The sequence below is a fragment of the Psammomys obesus genome, unplaced genomic scaffold (genome assembly GCF_907164565.1).
Source record: "Psammomys obesus unplaced genomic scaffold, mPsaObe1.curated_primary_1811, whole genome shotgun sequence".
Taxonomy (NCBI): Eukaryota; Metazoa; Chordata; class Mammalia; order Rodentia; family Muridae; genus Psammomys; species Psammomys obesus.
The window spans coordinates 34,598,018-34,618,033 of record NW_026585644.1 but is presented as its reverse complement, the minus strand read 5'-3'; positions in this window follow the sequence as shown (position 1 = coordinate 34,618,033).

The following is a 20,016-nucleotide window of genomic DNA, read 5'->3' as shown; positions in this document are numbered from 1 at the left end:
AGAAAGGCACACATGGTATATACTCACTTAGAAGCAGATATTAGCTACACAATACAGGTTAATCATACTGCAATCCATAGACCTAAAGAAGCTAAGTAACAAGGAAGACCCTAGAGAAGATGCTGAATCCTCATTCAGAAGGGCAAACAGAATAGACACTAGACGTGGTTGAAGAGGGGGAACATGACAGGAGCCTTCCATAGATGTCTTCTGAAAGACTCCAACCAGCAGGGGATCGAAGCAGATGCTGAGACTCACAGTCAAACTTTGGGTCGAGCGCAGGGAGTCTCCTCAAAGGGGAGAGGTATGGACAGGAGGACTGGAGGGGACAGGAGCTCCACAAGACCAACAGAGACAACAAATCTGGGTCCAGGAGGGCCTGCGGAGACTGATGCACCAACCATGCATGGAGAGGACCTAGGACCCCTGCTCAGATGTAGATAGGCAGCTTAGTCTCCATATAGGTCACTTAGTAAGGGGTCCAGGGGCTGTCTCTGATATGGACTCTGCTGCCTGCTCTTTAATTACTTTTCTCTGGCAGGGCAGCCTTGCCAGGCCACAGAGGAAGAGGATGCAGGCAGTCCTGAAGAGACTTGATAGTATGGGGTCAGTTGGTAAGGGAGGAGGGCCCCCCTTTCTGAGGACTAAGGGACAGAGATAGGGGGAAAGAGGGAGGGGACTGGGAGGAGATGGGGGAGAGGGCTACAATCAGTAAATAAATTAATAAAAATAATAAAAATTATATATGTATGTATGTATGTATGTATGTATGTATGTATAGAAAGGCAGCCAAGAGCACCAGGCAGTTTGGAGCAGAGGCTGCTCCCCAGCGAAATGAAGGGGTTGGTGTGGGGAGGAGGAGGAAGCAGGAACCACAAGGGAACCTCGGGAAGAAGGAGGCTAGTGAATGTGATGAAGGAGACAGAAGGCATTGTGTAGGGAGGAGGTTGAGGGATGATGAAACGAAAAGGAAGGTGAGGAGATATTGGAGAGGGGAAGAAGAAAACTGGGGGTCATGAGGGCAGGAAGAGAAGGTACTCCTGACCCTCCAATTTATTCTCTATTCCTTCTCCCTCCACCAAAACATCTAGCTTGTGCCTTTGTGGCCTCTTGGGCTGGGCTGCAATCTCACGCCAACCCGCTTGACAGTTGTCAGAAGGCCTCTGGGGAGGACGCTGCAGGAGCCTCAAATGCCACCTACTCCCGGCCTCTCTCCCAGTTGATGTTTCTATTTTGGGCACCACATTATTTCCTGCTGTGATTTTTTTTTTTTTTTTCCAGGCTTCTAATTCGGGCTCTGAGGTAAGCCGTGACATCCGCTCCACTCGTGCCCACAGGCCCCTCCCGCACTCTGCCTGTCCTCCCGGGGGCGCGGGCACCCCTCAGGCCCAGCAGCAGCCCAGTCACGGCAGGGAGTCTTGGCAGGGCCTGCCTAAAAATAGGCTTTTGGGGAGGAGGGATTTCCCCTCCCCCTGGTAGGGCAGAAGGAGGCTAGCTAGAATAAATTTCTAGGCAAGGATTCTTCGGGGGTGAGGGTGGGCGCCTGACAGGGACCCGGTGTAACATCGTGCCTGGGAACGAGGGTAGATGCTTCGGAGTCAGCCCCTTAGAGACACGGATGATGCTCCGCACCAGCCCAGAAGGTGCCCCCGGCAACCTGACAGCTAGACTCCGTGTGATTTTAGGTTTGAGCACGCCCTGGAGTTGGGCAGCCCTAGGTGAAAAGTCCCACTGGCAGGTCCTGGGTATGCACGCGTGCGCCCCTCCTAGCCACACTCTGCACTCCCTCCTTCCTCTCCTCCTCTCAGCCCTGATATTGCCCGTCATATTTAATCAGTATGTTAAAAAAAAGTCTCTGTATGGGCAGGTGTTTCAAACAGAGGTAGAGTGCAGGCTGCATCCTCAGGGCAAGAGCAGCCTCCTAGAACGCCCTTCTAGTTTATGACCCGGGTCCTGCTGGCCTGCCGCATCCGGGAGGGCACTCACTGCATTTTAGGTTCTAGCAGATTCAGGTTCAAGTTCAACTTCGTAGGCTTTGCTTTTGGCTTTTCCTGATTTCTCTCTCACAGTGGACATTATGATGATAAAGCTCCTCACATGACAGCATGTGAGTGAAAGTGGAGGCCTCTCTCAAATGTTCAGGCCTCTTTTGCTTTTCATCACATGGCCTTACCTGTTGCCTTCTAGAATGGGTAACATCCAAAAAAAAACTGTATTGTTTTTTTGTTTTGTTTTCAAAACTTTCATCACATTTTAATTCGTGTGTGTGTGTGTGTGTGTGTGTGTGTGTGTGTGTATTTATATGGGGGCATGAATGTGGAAGTCAGAACTCAGGGGTAGTCGGTCTTGGCAGCAAGTTCCTTTACCTATTGAGCCATCCCTAATTTTTATATTTATTTGTTTGTTTTCTTCTAGACAGGGTTTCTCTGTGTAGCCTTGGCTGCCCTGGACTAGCTTTGTAGACTAGGTTGGCCTCAAACTCACAGAGATCTGCCTGCCTCTGCCTCCCTGAGTGCTGGGATTACAGGTGTGTGCTACCATGCCCGGATTAATTTTTGTTTTTAAACTAAAGTTAACTGCTATGGTCTGAATACTGGTGTTTCCTGCCAAAAAAAAAAAAAAAAAAAAAAAAAAAAAAAAAAAAAAAAAAAAAAAAGGTCCTATGTTAGAACCAAACATTTTTTGGGGGGTGGGGTGGGGTTTGTTTTGTTTCTGAGACAGGATTTCTCCCTGTAGACCTGGTTGTTCTGAAACTCAGAGATCCTCCTGCTTCTGCCTCCCAAGTGCAGGGATTAAAGGCCTGAATCACCACTGGACTAGCCCAACTGCTAGCAATACTAGTAGGAGGCAGAGACCCTAGGAGGTGACTAAGGCATGGAAGTGCCTATTTCAAGTAGGGGAGTGATTAAATAAATTAAGAAATAAATAAAATAAAATAAAGAATGGGATCAGAAAAATGGCTTGAGAGATGTTTGCCTTGTAAGGATCTGCTGGTCCTTGAGATGTTGGGCTGCCCAGTCCCTAGAACTCTGAAAAGTAAAATTCTATTGTTTAGAAATTACTCAATCTGAGGTATTTTGTATTAGCCATCCAATGGACTGAAATAGGTAAACTGAGGCCAAACTAAGGAAGTGATGTAAGATGAGCTATTTCTAGAATACTGAATAAGGATCAGGAGCCTATCTCCTAGAAAATAAAGAGTGGCTAATAATGAGAATTAACCATTGAAATTTTGGCTCATGACTCCGTCTTTCCACAGGTGTTCTCCTCCTACCTCTACATGGCACTAATTTCTGTCCATCTTTGTTTTGGAAGCTCTCTCTGGCCCCCATTTCTTTCTGACTAACCCTCCACATTTTGCTTTGCTTTGATTTTCAAGACAGGGTTTCTCTGTGTAGCCTTGGCTGTCTTGGACTCACTCTGTAGACCAGGCTGGCCTCGAACTCACTGAAATCTTTGTGACTCTGCCTCCCAAGGGCTGGGATTAAAATGTGTGGCTAATCTTCCACATTTCGATGGACACAACTTCCTGGTTCTTGACTTACTATCTCCCCTGTTTTTCAATCTGGCCTACTTTAGTCTCCCTTCTCTACATTAAAAAAAAAAAAAAAATTAACCAAGAAATTCTCCTCACCAAAAGGCAGACATTCCCAATTCCAATGCTTAGTGACCAGGCAGGTCATGAGCCGGGTAAGGCAGACCAGGCAGGGGGCAGAGAGAGGCATTTAGACCCCATGTCCGTAGTCTACAGAGTACCTGTTACTTAGCTCCTCTTCTTTTCAAGCCCAATATGAACAGACCTCCCAGGTTTTTTGTTGTTGTTTTGTTTTTGAAAGAACTATCAAATTTAGGTACTTTACAAGTCATCTCCAAGCTAAAGAAAATTTAGCTGAAGGCTAAACTTAGCTTGCAGGTCACCCTAGTCATTCTCAATGCAGAAGAGAGCACTTTAAGCAAGGAATGCAGGCTGTTCTACCCTGAATAAGCTTCACCCCCTCACCTGATGAAGGACTTTGTTAAATGCTCCCTTTCAGTTTGGAAGCTTGTACTTCTTCGCTTATCCTAATGGGGGAATCCTGTTTGGTTGAACTGGCTGGTTAATGAGAATTGCCAAACATAGACAGGGAACATGGATTACCACTTTTCAAAGAACAAGAATACAATAAGCATTTGGTTAACTGGAATTCTCCAGGGTTAACTGGAAAGTCCCCTCAATCAAGGTTATTGTTGAAAGACATTCTACAACACCAGTGTTGCTTCCTGCCTTTCTAAGCACAGGGGATGTCGCCAGGCCCAGCTAGAGGAACTGATGAGGCAATGTCTGGAGATGGCTCTGCCACCAAGCTTGCAGCAGAAGAGCCGGCTGGAGTTCCTCTCAGCCAGTGGCCACTCAGAGCACAGTGGCACCTGCCAGTCAAGAACATCAGAGCTGTCCACAAAACTACTATCCTGGGGGCCGGAGGAGGGCTTGCCAGCCTCTTTGGTCTGAATCTAGACTCTTCCATATCCTAAGTGTATGGCTTTAGACTAATGTTGCAATCTTTCTGGATGTTAGCTTTTTTACCTATAAATTGGAGGCAACAAAATGGTTCCACGGAGTTGTCATCAGAACTAAATGAAATGATGGCTGCTAAGTGGCAGCGGGGCATGTGGGATGTAGTGAATGCTAGAAAAATGGAGTCACTATCCATTAGGAGTGCAAATATTTTTATCATGTGAAGCCCACGTAATCCTCTAGCTTTTTCTTGCTAAAGTGAGAAAGCCAACACCAGTCATTTCCAACCTTGATAGACCTTTGAGAAATCAGCTATTGTAGAATTTAATTTTCTACTCCCTTTTCCTTTCCACCCTTACCTATCACCATGAAAACAGCCAGCCTTAAAATCAGAATCATCACCTCACCTTTGAGCTGTCACACGAGCAGTTGATTCCATCAAGAATCATCAGAGGGCCAGCAAGATGGCTCAGGAGGTAGACGTCTGTTGCCGAGAATGCTCCCTGGGATCCACACGGTGGAAGGAGAGAGCAGACTCTCACAAATCATCCTCTGCCTTCTGCACATGCCTTGTGGCCCAGGGATTCCAACCTCCTCACAAAACAATTAAATAGATAAAATGCAAAAAGAAAAAAAAATCACTAAAGAATCATCAATGCCTGCAAAAGTCCGTTTTGGATGGGATATCCACAAAGTTAAATGTATTTTTATTTATGTGTGTGTATGTGCATGTATGAACGTGTGTGCAGGTGCCAGAGGAGGCCAGAAGAACATGTCAGATCTCCTGGAGCTGGAGGTACGAGTGCTTTGGGTGTTGGGAACTGAACTCTGGTCTTCCTGTAAGACAGAAAGTGCTCTTAACTACTGAGCATCTCTCTAGCCCCTCATTTACCAACTCACCAACTGCAAAGGGATACGCTAGAAACTTTATAGCAGAGAAGGTGACAGACACTCCTTTAGCCAGGAGACAGAGCTGTTAGCACCAGTCCTGTGGGATCCCTGCTCCTGATCATCAGTCCTTGTCAGCCTAATCCACCTGGGAGCAGTCCACGCACAGCTGGCCTGGGCTCGGGATAGAGATCAGTGTCTAGGAGATCAAGATGGCAGAGGAAGCATCTTAAGTTAAAAACCAAAGAGATATGAGAGTAAATGGAATATGTGATCTAGATATGTGATATTGGATCCCAGACCAAAAAATGGTTTTTATTTAGAATATTATTCAGAGAAATGGGTGTTTTAATATGAGTTATTAAACAGTACGTTATATCCACAGTAAGTTCCCTGGTTAATGTAAAATAACATCTATGTACTTGAGAAATTCACAGTGAAGTATTTAAGTATTTAAAGGCAGAGTCATTTAATGCCTGCAACTTATTCTCAAAGGTTTCTGAGAGAAAGCAAGTACCCTGTTCATATACACAGGAAGAGAATATGAACACCAGTGTAGCAAGATGCTAACATTTGGTAAACCTGAGAGAACAGAACATGGAGTTCTCTCTCTGTATTAGTCTCCAAGCTTTTAAGTCAATTAAAATTATTTTAATATAATGAAATAAAACAAAGCCTGGGGCTGGGTATATAGCTCAATGGAACACACCTGTAATCCCAGCAATTGGATTAGAAGCAGGAAGGTCAGAAGTTCACGGTCACCTGCTAGCTCAAGGCCAGCCTGGGCTACATGAGAAAGACAAAAACAAAACAATTAGGCAGACTCAGGGTGCCACTACAGAGAAGCTTCGTGTGCCTACATCTAGTGAAGCGGAGCACTCACACGGAGGCAGGTGGGAAGCCAAGCTCCAGGGCTTCCGCTCTCACTCAGACAAACTAACAGAACGCCTCTCTTAGGGCTGTGGGGGCATTAAATGAAGTAGCCTAGGTCAAAATCCGCCAGAGAATTATCCATGCACTCTTCAAGTATACGCCGGAAGATGGAAATGAATGACTAAATGCCTGAGACAGAGCGGTCGAGTCTATGGAGTAATGACATTAAGTTGAGGCAGAAGAACAGGAGAGAGGGAGGGAGGGAGGGAGGGAGGGAGGGAGGGCTTGGCAGTTTAGGTGGTAGAACAGCCTGAACAAAAGCTGGGGGGGGGGGGGCGGGCAAGTGGCACCGGTATGCAGGGAACGGCAATTCTCTTGGCTTTTAGGACCTGGAGGGAAGGTGCAGTGTGAAATGGCTGGGTCCGGCCCCAGTGTCCATCTGGAGAGAGGAACCCTCTTTCTCAGCCCTTAAGGTTCCAAGTGCTATAAAAGGCAGGGCGCTTCTCCCCTCAGAGCACAGAGCCAGAAGAGGCCCTCCCTAAACGCCATCTCTCCTGTTAGGAAGAGAGAGCCCAGACTGAAGGCAGCCTTGCCGGTCCCACTGGGCCCGACGCGGCCTTGTTTTCTGCTTTCCCCAGCCCCACAGCCTGCCTTGTTTATTTGTTCCAGCCATGGCACAGCCTGTTCCGACTCTGGAACATTTACGAGATGAGCCAATTTTTAAAAATCATACAAAATAAATGATTTGCTCTTGGAGCTAACGGGTGGGGCTGCCAGGGTGGGAGACAGGTTTCTGGCCAGCCCTGGGCAGAGCTTTGGCTTATCCTTGAATGTATTCTCCCCCCACCCCCCTTGCCCATGGGAACCAAAGGGACCGCAATGGGATTTCCTGCCTCTATTTCTCCAGACTATGATGTGGAAAGATTGGAACATTCAACCGTAAGATTTCCGGTTCTCATCTCCACCCTCATTAGTTCCATTCCAAAGCCTGGTTCCACACCACTGCCTTCAAGCCACAGCCCCGTCTAATTGATCAGCCTCAGGACGGAGATGTCAGAACTAGACCTGGACCATCCCACCACCCCCTGCAGCAGCTTCCTTTCCCTCTCTGCGGCTGAGTCCTGGCTTCACCCTTCAAAGTTCAGCTGTCACCTCATCGCCTCTAAATCCTACTGTCTCCCTTGTAGCTGGCCAGCTATTAAAAATATTTTTTCAAAGCCCAACCAGGATTAGCAGGACAGCTAAAATGTTGAATTTCTTTGCTTTTTCTTGACTGGATATTAACTCCGCATAGTGATCTCAGTTGATCTGAAACACATATTTGTAGCTATGTAGATACTTTGTCACCAAAAGCCTAGAAATTAATGACTAACACATTCAGTTTGGGGACCAAAAATATTTTATTCAATCCTTAATTTAAGAGGGAGTAATTGTGATCTAAACACTCAAGGCTGAGGCAGGAAACTGAGTGTTCAAGGCTAGCCTGGGCTATATAGTAAGACTGTCTAAAACAACAACTAAACTAAATACCATGGCCATGCATCTCAAACAGCTGAAAAAAATAGCTAAGTGTTCCAGAGGATGGACAAGGAGTCCTTGTGGGGAAAGGATCCTAACAGGTCCCACCTGGCCTTCTGACATGTGCCTGACTTATTTCCCTACAAGGCCAAGTGCACAGTAAGCAATTTCAAGGTCCCTTGGATAGATGCTCAAGGTTGATGACACCCTCTGGCTCCTGGGATCACTGCAGTTTCTGCCAAGCGGCGAGTAGTCCCATAAGAACCAATTTGGGCACTGACCCAGCCCCAGGCCCTGGATGCCTAACTGATAACATGTCCTCTTAACACTCAGTCAGGGAGCACAGTGGCTGGTGAGGACTCGGGGTCAGGACAGTGTGTCCTGGACTCCAATCCCCACACCAACACCCTCTGGGGCAGCTCTCCCCAAAGCAAAGCCTGGTGAGCAGTGGGAGGTACTGCTCCTCTCTCCCAAGATTAGCTCAGACCCTGGACCTGCTCACTGTGCCAAGGAAAACAGTATGTCAGGAGCCTCCTTAGGTATCTGGAGGACAGCTCCCGCTGCCCCTCCCTTCCTCATATGAGGTCACTGAGCCAGGATGACAAAGCAAACAGTGACATGTGCTAGGACTTGTTCCCAGAATGATTCCAGGGATTCTCCAGCCCTTCCCTCCTCCCCACTTCAGAATGGCAAATCCACGTGTGGGCAGCAAACCGAGCTGGCCTTCGTAACTGGGTTCCTAGGAAAGGGGAAGAGAAGGAAGGTCCTGGAGAGAGGCCTTCCTACAGCACAGTGCGTTCTTCGAAGCTTCAGCAAGCTTTTACACCATTCTAGTCTGGCTTAAGGCGGGTAGGAATTCCTTACCTACTCCACAGAGGAGGGCTAGGCCTGGTAATTACTTTGTCAATAGTTTTGTTACTTCGACCCATCTTACCCCAGTTTCTTAAAACCTGACACTGGGAACCGTAAACTTCCCACTCTTCGCCTTGCGGCACCCACAGTGTTATTATCTAATGTTTTTCTTTTCTTTTTCCTTTTTTATTTTTTGGGACAGGGTCACAAGCTCACTATTAACCAAGGGTTCTCCTGTATCTACCTCCTGGGTGCTGAGATTATGAGTGTGTACCGAAGCACTGCCAGAGCTTTGTGGGCACCTGGCTGCCTGTCACCATCTGAGCAAGCTACAGTTTCCGGTCCTGCTCTTAACTGGACCCATACTGAGTGACCTTCAGGAGCTGGGGGAAGGGGCGCAGTGTGTAAGAGGGCTTGCTCCACAAGCTTGAGGACCCGGGTTTGATCCCCAGTGGGCACAGCTGCATGCGCCTATAACCCTAGCGTTGGTCAGGGGCAGGGACAGACAGATCTGGAGAGCTCAATGGCTACCCAGCTGAGCCAAAACAGGGTTTCTGGTTTAGCGAGGCAAATGAGGTGTGCCTTTGAACAAGTCACTTGTTTCCAGTTTTTCCTTCGACCGCAATGACAATCGCCTCCTTTCTGCCACTCAGGAATGACAGATGACAGACCTGGAGTAAGGGAAGTGTGAAAATCCTTTGTAAATCATAAAGTTATGGGATGACCCAAATTCTCCCACGGAATGTTCTCACTGTACCTGGAGAACGATTCTCCAGGAGAAACTAATGGCAGAAACAATGGGTTGGAAAGATTGAAGGGGCCTATGGACCTCGGCAATGGCCCTGGCTAGCGTGCATCTAGGTGTTGGGCTTGGAAAGACTGAGCTGATGAAACTTGCTGCCCTGACTCCTTCAGAATACTGTTTCCTTCAGGCTAGTAGTTGGTCTCTAGTGCCCTCTTGTGGTCACTCCCTAGCATTGCTGCTCAACTCTAAAGGGATTTGAGAAACAAGAGCCTGACAGAGGAAGGCAAAGCCAACCCGGAAACCAGCATTTCCAGGGCCAGCAGATGACTTATGTCCCAAACTACAGTCAGCATCTGGAAGCCAGAGGCCCTCCATGGGAGGGCGTGAAGCTACTACAGTGGGGTGTTGACCACAGCGAGGCCATTGGGCAGGGAAAAGGAACTCCGGGCTACGGGCCGGCTGCTCAACTTCACTGTGAACCAAAGACTGCTTTAACGGCAACTATTTTAAAAATGACACCACAAAGAAAATAGAAACAATTTTACCAATCCCAATTTGAATAAGGCACATCAACTGCAATTTTCTACTAATACATACTAAGACATCTCTAGGTACATGGCTATCTGGGATCCAAATGCACATACACAAACATGGGTGTTCAATTCCCTTCTATAAAAAGACACCATGTTTGTCTAAAAGAACTCTAAGTAAACAGTCTACTTCAAAAGAATAGGACTTTGGGGGGGGGGTGTTTGTTATTGAGAAAGGGTCTCACAGTGTAGCCCTGGCTGACTTTGAACTCACCATGTAGACCAGGCTGGCCTCAAACTCAGAGATTTAGAGTGTCAGCCATACTGAATCAGGTGGTGCAAAGCAAAGGCTGAAGGCTTGCTGAGTCATGATGATAAAATGTACTGGGAGCCTAAAAGAGATTTTAAAGCCTCAAAGGAATTTGATCCTGGAGAACCTTCAGGTCTCAGAACAAGGCACTCTTAAGGATATATCTGAGATGTGGAGCAGAGACACAAAGCAGACAAGGTGAACTTGGGGAGCAGGGGGCGAGGGGTACATGAAGTCTTTACGTGAACAATCTAAACCAGATTCCAGGAATGATGCTGCCGCCCGCAGCAGGAGCCACTTCCCCTTCACATGCTAAGCTGGTTAACTCTTCTCCTGATGCCAAGTACTATGGAGGAGAAAGATTTCTGACCTCCTATGGAATAGTGGTCTCGGCTCCACCATGAAGCATGTGCCAAACCCCTAAACCCAAGCGGGGCAAGGTCTGCTTGGAGATCAGAAAAATCTTGAGAATTTTTCTCACTGCCACATCAAATGAGGAATCTCAGGATCAAAGAATGGTTAGTCATGAAAGGCAACCATACCAGTTTTATGCCGTGACCCACTCCCCAAAGGTCAAGAGGCTTTATGTCATTTCCCAGAAGTTCAGCATCTGGTTGGACCAAATCCTGTATGGGAACTCAGCCCCACAGCCCCACCCTTCACCCCCCTTCCTTCAGGCTTTGATTCCTGCCATTGAGCTGGCAGGCTTCCCTCTAGCTCCCGTTCTTTCAGGAAGCCATCTACAGCTGCTGGACCCCGTCACATCCTATGAGGTGGTGGCAGCAGTATTTCAATGGTAAAACAACAGATTTTGGACTATGGCTAAGGGCTTCAAAGTTAGATCGGAAACGTGTCATATTTCCAAAGGGGGCTAAGCCCTCCAGTTCTAGCAATGCAGTAACGGGTAAGGGCTTAGACTTCAAGGGGCTAGATGCACTTTAATTCCTACTTGTTTTGGAACAATTCTAGGAAGAATGTTTATGGCAATCAAAAGAACACTAATGGAATGTGCCAGGTGCTTTGTATAGCAAGATGTCTCTATTCTCAAATTCTGATTCAAGAACAGGCGACCTGTCTCTACTCTGCTTTTTTCTTCCCAAAGCTTTGCTGATGCCTGTCCACTTCATGGACTTGTCCTTCCTATTAGAGGCTACTGCCCTGAAGTCACACAAAGCTACTCACTGTGCTGAATAAGACAAAACAAACTTTAGACATAAGCATGAGGGGGTAGCTTAGCAGTCAAGAGCACTTACTGCTCTTCTAGAGGACAGGGGTTAAGTTCCTAGCAGCTGCATCGGGCAGCTCACAACTGCCCATAACCAGCTCCAGCGGATGCAGTGCCCTCTCCTGGACTGTGCAGGCACCTGCACACGTGGTGTACATTCACACAGAACAGACACACGAACTACACATTTTTTTAAGTGACCTTTGAAAGGGAATACGCATTTCAGGACTAGCAGTAAGGTAAAGTGGTTCTCACCAAGGGCAACCCCCAAAAGAATGCTATGTGGGCGGTTCATCTGTCTCTAAGCAGCTATAGTCTGATCAGAGGGGCCGACCCGGCTAGACCGTGTATGAAACAGCTACAGCAACCTGCCATCTGGGGGTCAAGACTGAAGACATTGGAAAATCACCTCACTCCTCGGGTGGAGGTGGGAGGTGGGTGGGAAAGGTGTGAATGTGGGAGGGAAGCACCAAAAATGGGCGGGGGAAGGAATACAGGACGTAGCTAACACCTCGGCAACTCTATACAAATTATGGTTTTCAAGGCATCCTTGTGTACACTATCAGGTCTGTAAACCATCCTCAGGGGTAGGAGGGGGCACACATGTCTACATTGTTTTCTGTTGAAGGGACTCCTACCATGTGCCAACACTTACTGTCATGAGAAGGTGATGACTGCGACTGTGAGCTACAACTCTGCAAAGCCTGGGTTTCCTGTAGACAAAGGAGGGTTGACTGAGGGACCAGGATGACTGATCCCTTACATCATTGCAGCGTGTTCTCTTTGCTCATGGTTCCCAGGCTAAGTGCTTCAGTCACACAAAGCAAGCCTCTGGACTTTGGAAGGCTGCTCCTTCTTTTAGAATGCATGACAAGGCCTGTCCTTAGGATAATGGAGATTTTCATGTGGCTCTACTGGCCACATGAAATGAGCAGCATCTTCACAACTCTCATGTCCTGATGATGCTGAGACTTTTTAAATCAAGAACTTTGTTGTTGTTTTTGATTTTTTTAGACAGGGTTTCTCTGTGTAGCCTTGGCTGTCCTGGACTCACTTTGAAGACCAGGCTGGCCTCGAACTCACAGAGATCTGCCAGCCTCTGCTGCCTCTGCTGGGATTTCAGTCGTGATGCCTAAGGCTTTTAAAGTCACATGTACATGCCATGGCACACATGGAAGTCAGTTCTCTTCTACCATGTGAGTTCCTGGGATTGGACCCAGGTTGTCAGGCCTACTGGTGAGTGCTGTTACACACTGGGCCATCTTGTCCTTTTCTTGAGACAGAGGGTCTCCCTGAAGCTCACTGACGCTCACTTATTGGCTAGCCAATAAGCAAGGCTGAGGTCAAAGACACAGTGCTGCCGCCACAGCAGGTATGACACACACCAGTGTGACACGTACAACATTAGTGTTAACTGTCAGCTGCACAGGATCTAGTGTCACCTCGGAGACAAGCCTTTAGGCACATCGGTGAGGGATTATGTTGACTATGTTAACTGAGGTGGAAAGACACACTGAAAATAGGCGGCACCATTGCCCGGACTAGGGTCCTAAACTCTTTAAAAAACAGATGTGCACTGGTTTGAAGGTGTCAGACCACCTTGAACTGGAGTTACAGACAGTTCTTAACCTCAGGCGGGTGAGCTGGCTCAGTGTGTGAATATGTTTGCTGCCAAGCCTGAGAGCCTGAGGTTAAGAACTGAGTCCCTCAAACTGTCTCCTGACCTTCATACCCATGCCATGTCATCCAGCCCCTCCCTGCCACACACACCACAGATAAAAATGCAGCTTAAGCTGGAGAGATGGCTCAGTGGTTAAGAGCATTGTCTGCTCTTTCAAAGGACCTAGGTTCAACTCCCAGCACCTACATGGCAGTGTATAACTGTCTGTAACTCCAGTTCAAGGTGGTCTGACACCTTCAAACCAGTGCACATAAAATAAAATTAAATAAATTACCTTTAAAAAATGCAGTTTTTTTTAAGAAGAGAGGACAAACATTTGCTGCTCTGTTTTCTGATTACAGATTCGATTCAACCATGCTTCAAACTCTTGCTGCTTTGACTTCCCTTCAAGATGCACAATGCCCTCAGCCACAAGCCAAAATAAATCCTTTCTTACTCTGTTTTTGTCAGGGTAGTTTATCACAGACCTGGCTTTCTACTCAGGTTCCAGCACACTGAACTCGGGTCCTTGTGCACTTTAGCAATATAGCCATTTTCCCAGGCCCTGAAGCTAGGATTTCCGTACTTTTCACTTTTTAAAATCCATGTATCATTACTTCTCCTTTCTCTAAATATCCTTAAATGACCATATTTATTTACAATTTTATCCTCTCTAATGATATGTATATATGAACAAACATATTGACAAAGTAATTTTTGTTTTGTTTTTGTAACTCAGACTGGCCTTCCACTTATAGAAGGCCTCCTTCCTCAAGCCCTTGAGCACTGGGGTTTCAGGCATGAGTCACCAATGTCTGGTTAAATAAAATCTTTTAAAATGTTCTGTGAGGTTCACTTATACAGAAGATTTTGGAAATTAAGATAATAGCCAACTATATAAAAAGCAAAACCATATATAAATCCAAATTCCCACAAGGAACCTTCAACTATGCCTGACTATTAAGGTGGACAGACTGATTAGACTTGAGGATTACAAAGCTGAGATACCAAAGATCCAAAGACAGTTATCCTGAATCTTTAAGTCTCTTTTAAAAGCCATTCACTGTCCACCTGACCTAACAGCTTTCTAGCAGTCAAAACCTCTGGAAAGTATTCTTAATGACTAACACCACTACCCTAGGTACTTTTTCTTGTTGCTGTGATAAAATATCCTGACAGAAGCAACTGAAGGGAGAAAGAGTTTCTTCTGCTCACAGCTCAAGGGTGCACTCCATGGTGACAGGGATGTTACAGTGGTAGGAGCTTGAGACAGCTGGCTACTCTGCACCCACTGTCAAGAAGCAGAGAGCAATGGACAGCTGCACTCAGCACACTTTTTCCTTTGTACAGTCCAAGATCCCAGCTCAGGGGACAATGCCACCCACCGTGGGTGGGGCTCCCCACCTTAATTAGCATGGTCAAAATAACCTCCCACCACCATGCCATCAGACTAATCTCTCAAGTGACCCCTGAAGCTAATAACCGAGATCTAATCTTCACAACCACCGACCCAGAAGCTATGGACACCATCAGATAGCATCTGAAAGGTGTAACCAAGTTTTCACCAAGTTGCTTTAACCTAATCCACCTGTAGCCCCACCTATGTAACTTGGTAAATGCATTGATTTATATGACTTTCTTTCTTTCTTTCTTTTTTTTTTGTAAAACTCATAAAGCCACCTGTATGGCAAAAACCATCATTTGGCATAACCTCAACCCACCCTGCTGGGCCTCTCTCATATCTGGTTCAGAATATAGTACTTGATAGTCTCTTTGAGGTAAGACTGTGCTTTGCATCAACAGTTTTGGCATCAGTGCTGGATCCTGTACTAGGGAGTTTAATGACACCTAGACACAACCTAGTCATCCAGAAAGAGAAATGCTTCCATAAGATTTCCCTGCAGAGGAAATCATAAGAAAGAAGGGGGAGTTAATATGACCTGGAGAGAACAGGAGCTCCACAAGGACTAAATATATCTGGGCACAGGGGTCTTTCACGAGATTGTTTCTCCAAACAAGGACCATGTATGGATATAACCTAAAAGCTCTGCTCAGAGGTAGCCCATGGTAGCTCAGTATACAAGCAGGTACCCTAATAAGGGGAACAGGGACTGTTTCTGACATGAACTCAATGGCGGGCTCCTTGACCTCTCCCCCCGAGGGAGGAGCACATAGGAGGACTTTGCAGGCAGTCTTGAAGATATCTGATAAACCAGGATCAGATGAAAGGGGAGGATGTCCTCCCTTATCAGTGGACTTGGAAAGGGGCAGGAAGGAAATAAGGGAGGGAGGGTGGGTTTGGGAGGAAAAGAGGGAGCAGGATACAGCAGGATACAGTTAACAAACTGTAACTAATATTAAACAATAATAAAATAATAAACACATAAATAAATAAATGAAAGAAAAAGAAGATTTCCCTGCAGGCAAGTCTTCAGAGCCTTTTCTTCACTGATGACTGATGTGGCAGGGCCAGCACACTGTGGGCAGCACCACTTCTGGGCTGCTGGTCCTGGGTGCTAAAAGAAAGTGGGCTGAGCAAGCCATGAGGAATAAGCCTGTAAGCAGCTCCCCTCCATGGCCTCTGCATCAGCTCCTGCCTCCAGGTTTCTGCTGTTTGAATTCCTGCCCTGATCAGTGATGGACTGTGATATGAGCTTTCAGCTGAAGTAAACTCTTCCCTCTCAGGGCTGTTTATGGTCGTGATGTTTCTTCACAGCAACAGAAACCTTAACTAAGCCAGGTCAACCAGACAACCCACTTTCGCTGGTGGAGTCAGCAAGACCAGTGCTGGGTACCAGCAAGAGCTGGTTGTCTAGGTTTCCTCATCAGGTGGACACTGAGACTTTCCGTTTGGTGCTTGAGACTTTCCTTCGGTTTCAGCCGACAGTCTATAGATTTGTTCTGAACTGGTTGTTGTACATGCTCATTTCACAGCATGTGGGTGCAGCACTGACTAGATTTGAGAATATTTGTTTGTTAGCATTTGACCTTTTCTCCCACCCATTCCTCAAATACATGGGGATTTGTTTTTGTCTGGTGGGTGTTTTTCTGTATGCCCTCCTGTTTTTCACAACCTCGCCCCTTTCACTTTACGAAGTCTATGAACTCTTGATCATAAAGATGATGAAGACAGAACGCACTTGTTCCCTGCAACCCAGCAGGGTGCAGGTGGCGGAGGTCCACCCCAGGATTCACAATAACCTCGGAGGGCCAAGACAACACACCGCCATCCTGGTTTATAAGAAACCTTGCTGTCCCAGCTCAGAAGACTCACCGAAGGGGTGATCATCCAGGGTCCTGAGCCCGCTCACAATCCGGAAGATGTGCAATATAAACCCAAGACACAGTAGAAGGACTGACTCAATTCTCATAAACTGCATGTAGATTTGATCCAAAATGCAAACTGCACCAAGCTAGAAAGTTGGTTGCAACTTCAAGCTGGGGGGTGGGAGGGGGGGAACACATTAAGATGGGAAATAGATGAGGAGAAAATGTTTGGAGAAAAACACCATTTGGTACTCCAGCTGGTTTTATGTTTGATAATTATGGCAATTTAACTTGCAAGTATTTGATAAAAGGGAGTGGGTTGGAGTAACTTTTTTTAAGGTTTATTTATTTATGTATTTTATGTATATGAGTGCTCTATTTGCATGTATGCTTGCATGACAGAGAAAGCACCAGATCCCTCTATAGATGGTTATGAGCCACCATGTGGTTGCTGGGAATTGAACTCAGGACCTCTGGAAGAGCAGACAGTGCTCTTAACCGCTGAGCCATCTCTCCAGCCCCTGGAGAAACTCTGACATACCTAAATTGCCCATTTTTCTCCTTACTAAACTAGAAGTCCTAGGCACCAGAACAAGAGATCATAAATGGATAGCCTACTTTAACTGGAATTTAGAAGTATAACAAAAGAAATTTTTAAAAATTCAATTTAAAAAATGCTATCAAAAAATTGTAAAGATGTTAAAGGAAATTCATGAGAATTTCAGGGCTGGCAATACAGCTCAGCAGTAGCTTGTCTCACACGTGCAGACTCTTACCTCAACTACTACTACTGTGTTTTGCTTTTGTTTTAAAGAATTTTAGAGACTGAAATTTAGAGTAACTTTCCTAAATCTTTACTTTTTCTGTTTGTTTGTTTTATTTTCAAGATTTCTCTGTGTAGCCTTGGCTGTCCTGGACTCACTTTGTAGACCAGGCTGGCCTCTGCTTCCCAGAGTGCTGGGAGCACAGGTGTGCGCCACTGCGCCTATCTAATCCCTTACTCTCATTTACTCTTCTCACTGCTTCTTTCCCCTTACACTCCTCTTCTAGTCTCCTCTCCACTAAGCCCCACACAGAAGAAAAATCTGTAACAAAGGAAAATTATAATACTGCTCAGATAAATCCTAGAGGGAGCAGAGATACTGATGGTATCTAATCCCTGGACAAAAACTGGGCTGAGAACCCCAATTATGGGATTTCTTGAGTCATATCAAGACACTGTTGGACTGAGGTAGCATGTGGGGCTTTTTCTTAATCTTTATTATTATTTTCTAACCGTTCAGGTTTCGCAAATATAGGACTTCCAGGTATTTTTTTAATGGGATTCATGAATGTGTGAATGAGTGAATCTTTGTGTCTCTCTGTGTGTATATCTGTTTCTTGTACCTTTTCTTGGGCTCTTTTCTTTTTCTTTTTTTTCCTATCCCAATTTGTTTCTATTATCCTCGAGATGTTTTTTTCCCCCAGAATAAAATGCAGCTTTATTATGATATAGGAAAGAAGAGTCAAAATGACAGGGGAAAGTGACATTGTCTGCCTTTCTTTTTGTGACAGGGTTTTCCTCTTTCTTTCCTCGCTCCCTCTTTTCTCTCTCAATAAATAGACCAGGCTGGCCTCAAACTCAAGAGATCAGCCTACCTCTGCCTCCTGAGTTCTGAAATTAAAGGCCACTATGCCCTGGCTTCCTGAAGATTTAAATTAAAAAATTTGTAAGTTTTCTTAAGATTTGTACATCACCTTATTAACTTACAAACGAGTGTTCTCTGGCTTTTCCTAATGAATCAGAAATTTCCACATGCAAGGGCAGCTCCCTCTGTTGCTCTCAAACAAGGGAAGCTACTAACTTACACTGACAAGTTTCATCTTTTGACCTTTCTGCTTTTCTCTGGGCCCTTCTTACATCTCAAGGACATGACCATAAATTTACTACTTTGGTTCTTTCTATTGGGTACTTTGTAATTTAATGTAATTGTATTATGTTGTTGTTGTTTCAATTTCTTTTTGTGTTCATGATAATTACTAGTTTCATGTAACTGTTTATGTGTCATTTTGTTTTATATCTGTAGGCCTATGTCCACGGTCTGACATTCTTATTTGTTTTTCTGTCCCTCGGTCTATCTGGGGATTTCTTTTCTTGCTTCTTTTGAAAATTAACATACAAACGGTGATTACTCAAGATTACTCAAGATATCTCAAGTCCATCTTAGTTAAGGTACAGACACACACATTGCTAAGATTTTCTTTTTCTTTTACTTCCACGGTTTGAACAAGGGCCCTTAATTTTCTGGTTCTGGGGGCACCAGGCAGTTAAATCACACTCATCCTTCCACACTGTCATTCTTGACACCCACACCTGTAAATGCCTCATTTCCCAGGATTTCAAGTTTTAACCACTTGTTGACCCACTGTCCTGGACTGACTACCTACACTTCTATTCTGCAACAATCATTGCTCTGTGTTTTTGAGGCAGGGTTCCAACTGAAAATCCCAGCCTGACATGGAACACTCTAAGTAGACCATGCTGGCCTTGAAACTGTGGTGATCCTGCTGCATTTGCCTCTCAAGTGCTGGGACTACAGGTGTGCAGCACCATGCCTAGCCTACTACGTCATAGTATAACTAAGTTTCAGAGGAAAGTTATATCATCTTGGAACTAGCAATGTTTACTGTCTTTAGACATATGTTGTGGGGAGCAGAGGAAGCCCAGAATTAGTGAAGTGTTCATCAATGTGTGCTGTTGACATGGTCATGGCATAAGGCTTAAAGGGCTTGCAAAACTTTGCCTCAGGGGTCTAAGTGTGAATGTTGATAGCATATGCAGAAAATGTCCACTGCTGTGGATATAAACATGGTTTTCTTTTGGTCCCAGGTGTGGGATGTGGGACTGATTCAGATGGTCCACAGCAACAGACTATTTGCTTCATGTGGGCTCTGAGAGGAGCTCTTTGCCAACTGCAGATAGTTTGAATCTGAGGACTCTAGAGAGAGAATAAATGCCAGAGCCCAGAGAGTGTGGAGAAGAGAAAACAAGGCTTCTCTTGCTTCCCCTTTGCTGCCATGAGACAAGAAGATGGAGATGTACTAAAATGAGGACTGGTCCTGGTCTGGCTCCAAGGAACCTGACAACCCTGACCAGCAGGAAGCAACTAAGAAAACTGCTCCCCCTCTCCCACTAACCCTTTCTCTCTCCTACCTGGTGTTGGGGTGTTAGAAGGGATTGGGGTGGAGTAGGAAAAAAAAAAAAAAAGAAATGTAAATAAAAAGAGTTTGAAAAAACTAATGCCAACAGCCCACCATAGCTTTCTCCTCTTGGATTTTAAAGTCTGATGACTGCTCCCCTACAGAGACTGTGTCTACCAGTATTAGCTAAAGCTGCCTCCTGAATTCAACTGTATACAATAACCCCACCTCCCTGTTCAACTGTAGGTGATAAACACACTGACCTTCCAGGGTACTGCAGTTTCTTCATCAGAGAGCCCAGTCATTTCCCTGTGTCTGGGTTTGTCTTTCCATTCCCTCATTTTGAGGCATACTGGATGTGGCAATATGTTATTTGGTTTGTTTACTAAATAACCCCCTGCCATGGTTTGATTCTGAGTGACTTATAAGCGTTCATGTATTATAAACAGTCCAAATTCATTCTAGTTCATAAT